Below are 11,722 nucleotides of genomic sequence, written 5' to 3'. Positions count from 1 at the left end.
GCAAGCATGAACTCTGCCCCTGTTCCACCCCCTCGCGGCTGTCCCTGGGAAAGATCCCTGTATGCTGCCCCTCTCCCGCCTCCACCGCGTGGCGGTAAACTGCCGGTGACAGTTCTGTAAAGGAACAGGCAAGCAGTCCCAATAGTAACATTCCCCTAATTCTAAGCAGGTCACCATGAGCAACATCACTCTGCTGAGAATTTCTGAGACCGAGAAAGAACGCATGCTGCGTGAAAGCCAGCAAAAACCAGGGCCGTATGCCGCCATGCTCTGCAAGGCAATGATCCCAGAGTACTTGATGATAGCCTGGCGAGGAAAAGTTTCCTACCACGGAGGACACAATAAGGCCGCTCTCCCCAGGAACCTCATGCAAAGGCTTTCCAATTACCTCCAGGAGAACTTCGTGGAGATGTCCCATGAAGATTTCAGCTCTGTCCCCGGACATATAGACCTTCTTTTCCAGTAGCTGCACTGGCAAGGACTAAAAGGTAGAGCACCTAGGGCAAACTAATCATGATAAACCAGACATTGTTAGATTCTTTTGCAGTAGTTGCACTTGTAAGGACTAAAACGTTAAGCGCCTAGGGCAAACAAATCATGAAAAACCCATTATTAATATTCCTGTTCTGTTCAAAATAAATGTTTACATGTTTAAAACACTTACCAACTGATCCTTCCCCTGATTCAGGGTCTGGGTTAACGCCTGGGGACGGTTGGTAGTTTTAATTACTGTGTATTGTACTGCAACTTTTGCCATTTGGAAAGAATGCATTTAATAGCATATGATAAGGAAAATATTATAAGCATATGACAATATGTTCCAGTAAATATTATCTGGCTCCTGTCTTCTTCATTTGTTAATTTATGTAACTAGAATTGTTTACTGTTAAATATATTTTGCATACATTTTATTTGTATATTTTTCTGGAAATAACCATCATTATTACCAAGAGTACTGTTTTATTATTAATAATACACACTTATAGTATCTGTCCTTGTGATAAATAAAGTGGGGGATAGCTCCCTTTGATGGACACCCAGACAGCCAGTTAGCTGTAAAATCCCTCTTGGTAGCTGTTCTCTGCTTGCTTTACCTGTAAAGGGTTAACAAGCCCATAGGTAAAAGAAAAGGAGTGGGCACCTGACCAAAAGAGCCAATGGAAAGACTACAACTTTTTAAAATGGGGGAAAGAAACTTTCCCTTTGTCTGTTGTCTCTCTGGGCTGGAGGGATAGAGCAGCCATGCTATAAGCAGCTTTAAGCCAGGTATGATCATAAATCATCAGATCATGCCTAGAACCACTTATCTGAACTCCAAATGTGTAAGTAGATCAGACTATTTAGCTAGATGTGATCAAGTTTATTTCTGTTTATTTTTTAAGGCTCGTGGATCTCCTCTGTGCTAACCTGAGATGCTTTGTTTGCTTGTAACCTTTAAGCTGGACCCCCAAGAAAGCTGTTTTGGGTGCTTATGTTTTGTAATGGTTTCTTTTAAGATCTAGCCAAAAGCTTAAGTTCCAGATGTTTTTTTTCCCTTTTTGTTTTTAATAAAATTTATGTTTTTTAAGAACAGGATTGGATTTTTGGTGTCCTAAGAGGTTTGTGCATGTTGTTTGATTAGCTGGTGGCCACAGCTAATTTCCTTTGTTTTCTTTCTCAGCTCTTCCCTGAGGGTGTGTGTGTGAAAGGGCTTGAGGGCACCCCACAGGAAGGAATTCCCAAGTGCTCCTTCGTGGGCTCAAAGGGGGCTTCATTGCATTTGGGTAGTGGCAGTGTTTACCAAGCCAAGGTCAGAGAAAAGCTGTAACCTTGGGAGTTTAATACAAGCCTGGAGTTGCAAGTATTAATTTTTAAAATCCTTGTGGGCCCCCACCTTCTGCTCTCGGGGTGACAGAGTGGGGATTCAGCCTTGACAGTCCTATATAGGATTTTTACTCTATCTAGGCATCCAAGTATCTAAAAGGACTTGAAAAACTGTTATAGCCAAAACCTGTCCTGGTGTAAGTGGGTGTAACTCCTTTAACTTCAGCGGTGTTACTCCTGCTTCTAACAGACCACATGATTTTCCCACAGGGATAAATCCCACCTTCATAGAAGTCAATGAGAGTTTTGTCATTGCAAAATGGCATCAGGATCTCTTCCCTAACTGATCAACCATCATGGCATCCCCAAGGTAGGCGTAGTAGAGAGAAAGAGAAAACCCCATGATTAGGGCACTCATTGGAGATCCAACTAGCCCTGATTCTATTTCCTGCTCTACCACAGACTTCCTGTGGGACCCTAGGCAAGTAAATTAGCCTTTCTGTGCCTCCGTTTACCATCTGTGAAATGGCAATGATAGCACTGCCCTACCTCACGGGGGCATTGTGAGGATAAATACGTTAAAGTTGTAAGGTGCTCAGGTATTACAGTGATGGGAGCCATATAAGTACTTTTTGATTATACTGATAGTGAAAACTGGGCACAGAGGGTATGCGTCTCCACAGCTTTGCATTTTGGGTAGTCATTTACCATAGTCCAAACATAAGTGTAAGAGTCTACCGTTAGGTTATGGTAGCTTTTCAGAGTCATTTGTATTTACTTTTCACAGCTGTAAATTACTCTGCACAATATTGACAGTGTTAGAAACTTTAAGGGGCTTTCCCAAGGTGACACAGCGAGTCAGTTCAGAATAAAGAACAGAACCAAGCTCTTTCAACCTGAACCCAGTCCTGGGCCTTAATTAGATCACACTGCCTCCTTGAAGGGGATAACTTGAACATTCCTTTGTTTCTCCTATAGATTCTGGATTGTGACATCTCTCTTGTTAATTAATGTCCAGATTTTGACACTGCTACTCCGTGAATAGTTTTACTGAAATTCATGGGACTACTTATGAAGTAAGGTGTTACTCAGTATGAGTAAGGGTATTAGAATCTGGCCATGTGTAATAATAATTAAAAAAAAAAAAAAAGGCCCCAATTCTGCAAGCTGCTCTGTACAGGCCAATGCCCCCTGGCTTCAGTGAGACTCTGTCAGTACAGGGGTCTGTCTGCTTTGTGGATCACTTGAGTGTGACAGGAAGAATGAAGAAAATAAATCTTTACCTGTGTCTGAGGTGGCACCATTTTGTGGGCCAGATCATCAGCTGGTATAAATCTACATAACATCTTTGCCTTCTATGGAGCCAATGTATACCAGCTGAGGGACTGGCCCTGTATCTTTATAGCCCTACACGTATAATGATTGGTTACTGCACATTAGTGATTTCATATACTCTGGGTCCAATAGTTTTAATCATGTTGTGTCTATAAGAAAACCCAACTCTGATAGGCTGCATATGAAAACAATGTTCTTTCCCATTAATATGCACTTTTGCAGTTCATTTAAATTCACAGACTGCAAAAATCACTGATCTAATGCAAAATAATTTTGTTTCTGACTGAATCTCAGACATGATAAATTTATTGCAAACATGTAAACGTGAACTGCTAGGAGTCCATTTTTCCTTCATGTTGGCCTTACAAGTGGCTGATTTCTCTCAGTCCTTTTGTTTTTCATTTGGTTACATTAAAAATCCTTTGGCATAATATCTTCTTTAGATACATCAGAGTTCTTGAGAGAAATGCCTGGAAAATTAGTTCCATGTACATTTTAGGAAATCTTGCTAACAGCTGCATTTTTCCATTAGAAATGGTTTCAAAGGCAACATAAAAAAACAGAGCCAAGTGAGGCAAAGTTTAAGTGAGAAAACATATGTGTAACATTAAGCCAAGTCAAGGGAACAGAGTCACATTCTTTGAGAAGTACAGAAACTCTCTCTGCAAAGCTTTTAAAGAAAATATTAAGAACACCGGGCCAGATCCTCAGCTGGTGTAAATGTTTGCATCTCCTTTGAAGTCATTCAAGCCATGTCCATTTATGCAGGCTGAGGGTCTGGCCCATTCTTAAACTTCTGCCTAAGAGAGAGAGCGCTCCCAGTATCATGAAATGTACTGGCCAAATTCATTTACTGGTTCAGAATAATGCCATAACTGCATGATATTCAATGCTTGGTTGTGCACAGAGCTCTGCAAATGTAAAAATAACTTGGAATGTACCAAAAGACATGGAATAAAAATATTTCAAAGAATTTCTTGACCAGCAAAAGAAAAAATAGGGTTGTATCTTTTCCCGCCCCCCTGCTTTGTGATGTTTGAAGAAAACCTGAATGTTTGTTTGTTTATTTTAAATCTACTTGTTTTCTCCCTGGAACTCTGGAGACATCTGGAAAACTAGGATTAAGACATCACAAGAGGCTGAAACCAGCAATTCACTGGGGGTGGGGTGGGAGGGCAGTCTTTCTGCTGATCAGATGCGGAGCTGTTTCACGCCAATGGGCAGACCAGGGGTTCCACAGGGTATAAGTGAGCTCAGACTTCAGCCCAGAGACTACATAAGGTCAGATTTCTACAATATGACCTTTTATGTATTCACAATTTGTAGGCACAGACAATGTCACTTAGACGTTTAAAAGACTGGCTGCACCTGCTTTTCTTTGTCAGAGGTGTCAACTTATTCTTCTGAGAGGACAGAATTACATTTTTACTCATGGCCTATGAGTCAGTGTATAAATTTAACACTTTATAATAACTTCAGTCCACATCAGAATTCCCACAGATATCAAGATGCAGCTTGCGCAAACTATTAAGGTTATAGCCTTTGTGCAGGAACGAAACTTTTAGTTTTTTATTTATTTATTCAGTATGTTATTTTTGCATGCAGCAAAATGACTCTGGTAAAGTCATTAGAGTTGATTTACTCCTTGGGGAATCTGCGCCACTGCGCATGTGCAGAATTCATATCCCCCTGCAGATTTCTTTGCTTCCCCGCAGAAAAATGACTTTCTGATGAAAGCAAAGGGAAGCTGCAAGAGCAATCACACACCACTCCCTAGCAGCACAAGTAAATCATTTAAGGGACCTGGAGCAGCTGGCAGAGAGGTGGATCACTGCAGCACTGGGGATACCCCAGCCAGTGGCTCCTACCCTGAGCGGGGATCAGCTGCTAGTCCCGCCTGCTAGTCTTCCCCTGCAAGGAGTGGCTGGGGCTGTATCAGACCCGCCCCCAGAAACCTCACCCAGCTGCAGGAAGCTCAGCATCCTCTCCTGCTTCCTGTCCCCATCACTCCTCAACTGCAAGGGGAGGGGAACTGCTCCCCCATCCTTCCAACCCCCATGCATCTGGACCTTCCATACCCAGACATCCCTGCCAAGCCTCACCCCATACACCCAGAATCCCCCTAGCACTCCATACCTAAACCCCACCCCATTGAACCTCAACCCCTGCATCTAGAGTTCCCTGCCTCCAGACCCCCACCCCTGCACCCCAGACTACCCCCACTGAGCTCCCTGAGCTCAAACCCTCACCCTGATGAGCCCCACCCCCTGAACCACCCTGATCCCCCACATCCAGACACCCACTGATCCCCCAGCTAACTGCACCCAGCCCCCTACCACACCAAGCCCCACTCCGCCAGCACCCAGACACCCCTGCTGAGACCCCCACACCCAGACCCCTCTGCTGAGCTCCAACCACCTTCACTGGAAAGCCCCTGCAGAGTCCCATTGCCCCTAGAGCCCCCCACAGTGAGCCTCTGTGCATCCAGATCTGCACCCAGATTTTCCCACACAGAACCCTTTCACCCCCACACCTGGATCCCCCCCACACTGAGTCCCTTCACACTTGGATCCTGCCTGGTTGAGCCTGCCTGGTGCAGAGGGGCAGAGGCCAGGGTGTTTCTGGGGCAGGCCCAGGCCTTGTGCTGTGTCAGGGTCAGATGCAGCCTCACCGCTGAGCCTTTGTCCCAGGGGTGGGGGTAGGGAGGCTCCAAGGTGATCACCACATTCCTGTGCTCCCCACTGCCATGCTGGAGCCTCTGCATTTATTTATTGACAAATAAAACTTGCATAATTTTGCAGAACTTTAAAATATTGTGCTCAGAATTTTTAATTTTTTGGTGCAGAATGCCCTCGGGAGTATTGATTGAATAAACAAGTAAAAAGCAAAGTGAATATTTTTCAAATATCTTGACTTTTTATTCCAGATTTTGATTTTTTTTTAATACAAAATTTCTACCAGCTCTGTATAATGGGAGAAGGGAAATCTCAACAAAATTTACTGATTATTTTTTTTAAATGATGCAATTTTTTGAAAAATTGAAAAAATTCAATCAATTCTAGAAAACTATGCCCTTTAGGATCATCAGTATTTCTGCCTCTTTGTATCTCTTCCTTCTACATACTCATTTCTGTGTTGCTCTCTCCCTTCCCTGTTTGTCTCCTCTATTCATCTATCTGCATATTCTTTGCTGCAGCAAGTCCCAACTCTGTGGACTTCACTCCCTCCTCCTCACCCATTTGATCTGCCAACCAGCAGTACCGTTAATGCATCTATTAAAGTGTTGTCATTACACGTCAGGGTGAGCACTAGAGCTCGGTGGGAACTAGAATTTCCACCCTATGGGGAATTTCACATTTCCAAAAAAAAAATTCTCATTCTGGTTCAGGAAAAAAGGAAATGCAAAATTTCTGGTGGAATGGGAAATTTTTCAAAAAATTCCATTATGGGAAAAATGAAATGGAATTTTTCTAAAACTCCAGGGCTAGCTTGCTGGCAGACAGGCCATTGTAGGGCTGGGAGCCTGAACTCTATGGCAGCTTGCCCGGCAATCTACCTGAGAGCTGAGGGTCCAAGGGCTTCAGATAGGTTGCCCAGGAGCTGGGGAGCCCTGGGTCAGATCCTCATCAGCTGCCAGGTGAGCTGCTGAGGAACCAGGGAGGTAGGTGAGCTAGCAGGCAGTCAGGCTTCTGTCAGAAATCTGCCTTGTTCCATCAACATCAACACGTTCTTATTGAACATTTTGGTTTTATGAATCAGCACTTTCCAGGAGTAAAATGTTCCGTCAGAAAATTTCTAAGTAGCTCTAGTTATCACCCAACTGAGGAGGAATTCACCACTCTGAGTCATTGTTCCAGGCTGTTTTCAGGCCCAAGAAAGACTGACGGCATCCATTACATTTGTCTTGTGTTTGGGAGGCTTTTCTTTTCAATGAAATCTTCCACGTTGTGCATGCTGTATGTGGGCCACGTAAGTACACCCAGTACAGCACAGCAGCTGTTTAAGATGTTAACAGATTGGTTCTTTGCAGGAAGTTTCAGGGTTTCTTTCCTTTACAATTTGCTTTGAGGCAGTTACCTGATACAGGATCATATCAAAATAAGCCCCATGAATATTAGAGCTAAGCACAGCAGCAACTCAGTGACGCCAGAAATGGAGAAAATTAAGTTAGAATTTTGCTCCCCCCCCCCAAAGCCTAGTTAAAGAAATAAATATTAACATTATGATTATAAATCTCTAGATTATATGGCTGAATTTTCTTTGATTTCCCATTTCTTGTGAGAATGGACATAAAGTAAAAAATCTCCCATTGAAAAAAGCACAGACAAACTACAGAGTACATATTAAGGCCTAAGACTTATCAACTGTGGAATTTATATTTTATTATCATTCTTCTCTTAATGTGATATAGCATAGCACATTGATTCAGAGCACTAGTCTGTGAAAAGGTTCTAATTCAGGCTACGACAGGTTCTTACTCTGAGGCCTGGAGCAATTCTCTCTGCTTCAATTTTACCAACTGTAAAATGGGGATGATAATACTTATCTTGGTATTGCAAGGGTTAAAAAAGTTAATGATTTTGTACCAGAAAAGTGTTAAATATTATTACTATTGAAAGCAGAATGCCCAAACCTGCCTCTCTTCATTCTCACTGTGTATTGGAGGTGTTTCTATTGCCTTCAACAATCTCAGAAAAGGGCTGCTATCACTTTTCCTTGGAAAAACAATGATACTGTTTAACTTTTGTTTCCTCAGGTTGTATTCTCCAGAACATCAATTACAGGTGCAGATGTTCTGTGAACAGGATTGTTTTCATTATAAATTTGTTTTATAACTGTTGTCTGAGAACCTTTGTATTATGTCACTATCCTTATTTAATAAACCAAGGCTCACAAATTGAAAACCATCATACACTTCTATTCATGTTAAATTAGGAAAGGAGCACAGTGAGTTTCCCTAAAGTATTTGGGGGATTTTCTGTCTGGTACAGGCATGCAAATAGGAGGGGAAACGTTGTAATGTGATCTGTTGAATTAGACATCAGCTAAGGACCTGGGCCTGTAATTTCAGTTGGGTTGCTTAGGGTTTAATTCAAGACAGAATTTGATCACACAAGTATGTTATTACACTGTAACTGCCCCTGGAGCTTATTGGATACTTATGGGAAGTCTTTGAGTACAACCATTGGCTTCAACGGAAGTGAGTTGCAGGAGTGGACAATATATTTTGGGCCCCAGAGAACAGCTTTCCTGGTGGAAGATGCCAATGTTTTAAAAAATCCACAAAAGTTCTCGTACTGCTAGACGCTGGAGCAGTCTCACGGCTGCTCTAATTAATAGTCATATAGGAATTACCACGCTGGCTCAGACCATCTAATCCACTATCCTGTTTCTGCACTGTGCTGGCTATTAACAGCCCCTTGGGGATGGCTGGAGTGCAATTGTTGTGGAAGTACCCTTCTTGTCTCTAATTTGCTCTATGTCAAAGCTGGGTGGGAAATAGTTTTCCCATGCCAGGAAAATGTTTGAGATTTCAGAAAGAGTTCCCATCCTGAACCAGGACAAACAATCGAAATCTCAAAAAATAAAATTGTGAACCCCCCCCCAAAAAATCATGTCAGTCAAAACATTTTTGTTTAGATAATTTTGAATCACTTTTTCAATTTCAGCCTTTTAAAAATGTTTTTAAAATTGTGTAATATCATTAGTTTAAATTTTGAAACAGTCATTCAAATTGAAAAAAAAAAAACAGAATATTTTGTTTCAAAAATTCAAAAATGGGACATTTAGACAACTTCAAAACTTTTCCTCTAATCTTTTGTTTAAATAAGAAATTCATTAAGACTGACCCTTTCCCGCCAACAGTTTCGTTTTTGATGAATTGTCCCTTTATATTTCTTTTTATTAATTAATAGTAGTAGTAGTATCTGTTTTGTTGGTGAAACTTTCATTTCCACTCTGGCATTCATTGCCTTGAAAATGACATATTCTAGAAAAACTGTCTTTAGCTCTTGTGACAAAGTTCCTCCTCTATCCTGGTGGGTCCTGCGCTGATTACTCTAGTGCAGCCCCTGCTCTGGTCACTCAGAAAACTACTCATCCAGTGACCAGTATATTTGCCCTCTACCAGACTCCTGTACCCCACTGGTCTGGGTCTGTCACATATCCCTCCCCCCTGCTCAATGCCAAGGGGTTGGGCACCTTGGGACACCAGACAGTGCACACGTGACAAGCCATCGGCGTTGCCATGATGGCTCCCTGCTCTGTGTTGCACACGGAACTGGAAAGGTTGGAAGGATAAGAACCATCTGGTCACCCTTGTGTTCTTCTCCTTGTTCCGCTGCATCCATTGAAGAGGGGCATGGTCGGTCACGAGGACAAATCTGCGCCCGAGCAGGTAATAGCACAATGTTTCCATGGCCCATTTTACAGCGAGGCATTCTCTCTCCACCACTGCATATTTTTGTTCCCTTGGAAGGAGTTTCTGACTGAGGTATAGAATTGGGTGTTCCTCCTCCCCGACCCCAACCCTACTTCCAATGCATCCGTCTGCAGGATAAACTCCTTGGTGAAATCAGGGGCTATCAGTACGGGTATTGCAGAGGGCAGTCCGTAGGTCTGTGAATGCTTCCTCTGCTGCGTCAGACCATCTCACCAGATCAGGTCCACGGGCTTTCACTAGGTCTGTCAGGGGGCTTGCCCTTGTGGCAAAGTGGGGGATAAATCGTCGGTAATACCCCACCACACCTAGGAACAAAGTCCAGACTTGTTTCTTGCGACTTGGTCGGGGCCGATTTTGGATGGCCTCTAACTTGTTCACTTGGAGTTCTACCAGACCTTTTCCCACAATGTAGCCAAGATATTTGGCCTCCGTAAACCCTACAGTGCATTTGGCAGGGTTTGCTGTAAGGCCAGCTCGCCTGAAGGTATCGAGGACTGCCTCCACCTTCTCCAGGTGGGTTTCCCAGTCTGGGGTGTGAATGACCACATCGTCCAAGTAGGCAGCAGCATAACTGTTATGCGGGCGTAATAGCGTGTCCATGAGGCGCTGGAAGGTAGCTGGGGCCCCATGTAGTCCAAAAGGGAGGACAGTATATTGAAAAAGACCCTCTGGTGTAGAGAACAGTCTTTTCCTTTGCGTCTTCTGCAAGGGGAATCTGCAGTACCCCTTTGTCAAGTCTAGGGTAGTCAAGTACCGGGCATTACCCAGACGGTCCACTAGTTCATCTATGTGAGGTATGGGGTACGTGTCGAACTGGGATACTTCGTTTAGTCGCCGGAAGTCGTTGCAAAATCTTGTGGTGCCATCAGGTTTGGGCACCAGCACAATTGGGCTGGACCACTCACTGTGGGATTCTTCGATGATCCCCAACTCCAGCATTTTTTGTACTTCTGCTTTTATTTCCTCCCTTTTTGCCGCTGGCAACCTATCGGGCCTCATTGTTACTCTGGCCCCATGGTTCGTGACGATGTGGTGATGTGTCTCAGTTGTTTGACCCGGTTTTATCGAGAACACATCTTGGTTCCAGAAGATCATCTCAGACACCTCATTCTTCTGGTCTGGGGTTAAATCGGGAGACACTCTCACCTGTTTGGAAGGTTTGTTTTCCTGGGTTAGGTCTTTTTGGACCACTGTGCATGCCTCTTGTGCATGCCAGGCTTTCAGAAGGTTAACGTGATAAATCTGTTCTTGTTTTCTGCGTCCTGGCTGCTGCACCTTGTAGGGTTACTTCCCCCACGGGTTCAACCACCTCATAGGGCCCCTGCCATTGGGCCAGAAGCTTGCTTTCTGCCGTGGGTAAAAACACCATAACCCGATCCCCTGGTTGGAACGGTCGCACTTTTGCCTGGCGATTGTAATGGGTTCGCTGGGCCTCCTGTGCCTTCTCCAAATGTTCCCGTACAATAGGGGTAACCCGGGCTATCCGGTCTCGCATATGCATTACATGCTCTATTGTATTTCTCCCCTCATTGGGTTCCTCTTCCCAGATCTCTTTGGCGATATCTAGTATGCCACGGGGGTGACGCCCATATAATAACTCGAAGGGGGAAAACCCAGTTGAGGCCTGAGGTACCTCCCGGATAGCGAACATAAGGTAGGGTAGTAGGGTGTCCCAATCCTTCCTGTCCTGACTTACCACCTTCCTTATCATAGCTTTGAGGGTTCAGTTAAACCTTTCTACCAACCCATCAGTCTGCGGATGGTAGACCGAAGTTCTCAGGGTATGTATATGGAGCAACGTACAGAGGTCCTTCATTAGCTTTGACATAAATGGGGTTCCTTGGTCGGTTAATATCTCCTTCGGTAGCCCCATTCGGGCAAAGATTCCCACCAGCTCTTTGGCTATAGTTTTAGAGGCCGCGTTCCGCAGGGGGATGGCTTCTGGGTAGCGAGTAGCATAGTCCAAAACAACAAGTATATATTGGTGGGCCCCGAGCCGTCTTCTCCAGGGGTCCCACTAGGTCCATGGCTATTCGCTCAAAGGGGACTTCTATGATGGGAAGGGGTACTAAAGGTGCCCTCAAGTGGGGACGGGGACTGTGCAGCTGACACTCCGGGCAGGAGGCACAGTACCTCTGCACT

General features: G+C 44.1%; 1 long non-coding RNA gene across 1 annotated transcript in view; it reads left to right on the top strand.

Moving 5' to 3' along the window:
* Window positions 1-1,022: 1,022 nt before the first annotated feature.
* LOC135983788 (uncharacterized) overlaps window positions 1,023-11,722 on the top strand; it is a 42,298-nt gene continuing 31,598 nt past the window's right edge. Inside the window, exon 1 of the long non-coding RNA XR_010601598.1 lies at window positions 1,023-1,322. This is a non-coding gene — a long non-coding RNA (uncharacterized LOC135983788). The remainder of the gene's footprint in view (window positions 1,323-11,722) is intronic.

The sequence above is a fragment of the Chrysemys picta genome, chromosome 1, assembly GCF_011386835.1.
Source record: "Chrysemys picta bellii isolate R12L10 chromosome 1, ASM1138683v2, whole genome shotgun sequence".
Classification (NCBI taxonomy): Eukaryota; Metazoa; Chordata; order Testudines; family Emydidae; genus Chrysemys; species Chrysemys picta.
The sequence above is the reverse complement of the archived record's forward strand: the minus strand, read 5'-3'. Positions and strand labels throughout refer to the sequence as shown.